The following is an 801-nucleotide window of genomic DNA, read 5'->3' as shown; positions in this document are numbered from 1 at the left end:
AACAGCAGATTAACATCATGGATGTGCAGCTGATAAACATGCAGAAACTGTGATGTTGTTATGTCAACCAAAATCTCTGAGAAATGCTTCCAGCACCTTGTTGAATCTGTACCACAAGGTATTAAAGGTGTCCAACCAGGTACTAGCAATGACACGTCCAGTGAGTGTATAAATGAACTATTCAATTCCAGTGACAACTACTAAAAAGCTTTGCAGAGGATGATTTTCAATCCATCAACCTCTGGGTTATGGGCCCAGCACGGTTCCACTGCGCCACTCTGCTAGAAATCACCCCAGATGGGACTCGAACCCACAATCCCTGGCTTAGGAGGCCAGTGCCTTATCCATTAGGCCACTGGGGCTGCTCTGTTTGTTGCTGGTGGTCCTAGCAGATTCACATCATGAATTTGCAGCTGACAAATCTGTAGAAATTTTGTGATGTTTTCATGTAAACATGGAACAAAATCTCACCTTTTTGAAACTGTGTCATGAAGAATTAAGACGGTTCTGAAGTTAAAAGAAGGCCAGAATGAGCAAGCCATACCCAATGAAGTGCCCAGTCAGTATATTAACAGCTATCCAAGTATATTTGGAGACTAATTTCAGCATTTTTACCCCCCCTCCCAATGTCCTGATGCCATTACCGATCGATTTGAGTGGATAAGCCCAGATATTTTATTGTGAAAGTTCAGACTCTAGTAACTTAAATTTCATTCCTTGTTCTGTTTGCTTTTTTGAAGGAAAAGGAGACAACACTGGAGCACACCTAATACGATTCAGTAGGAGCACAGAATGTAAAAG

At 41.8% G+C, this 801-nt stretch overlaps 1 non-coding gene across 1 annotated transcript; it reads right to left on the bottom strand.

The window, feature by feature from the left end:
* Positions 1 to 289: 289 nt before the first annotated feature.
* On the bottom strand, positions 290 to 362 carry trnar-ccu (transfer RNA arginine (anticodon CCU)). The gene has a single exon. It is a non-coding gene; the product is annotated as a tRNA-Arg (tRNA).
* Between the last annotated feature and the right edge of the window lie 439 nt (positions 363 to 801).

Source organism: Rhamphochromis longiceps, linkage group LG23 (genome assembly GCF_057381845.1).
Source record: "Rhamphochromis longiceps isolate RC_006_pf linkage group LG23, R_longiceps_female_GT1.1, whole genome shotgun sequence".
Lineage (NCBI taxonomy): Eukaryota > Metazoa > Chordata > Actinopteri > Cichliformes > Cichlidae > Rhamphochromis > Rhamphochromis longiceps.
This window is presented reverse-complemented; position numbering and strand designations above follow the sequence as displayed.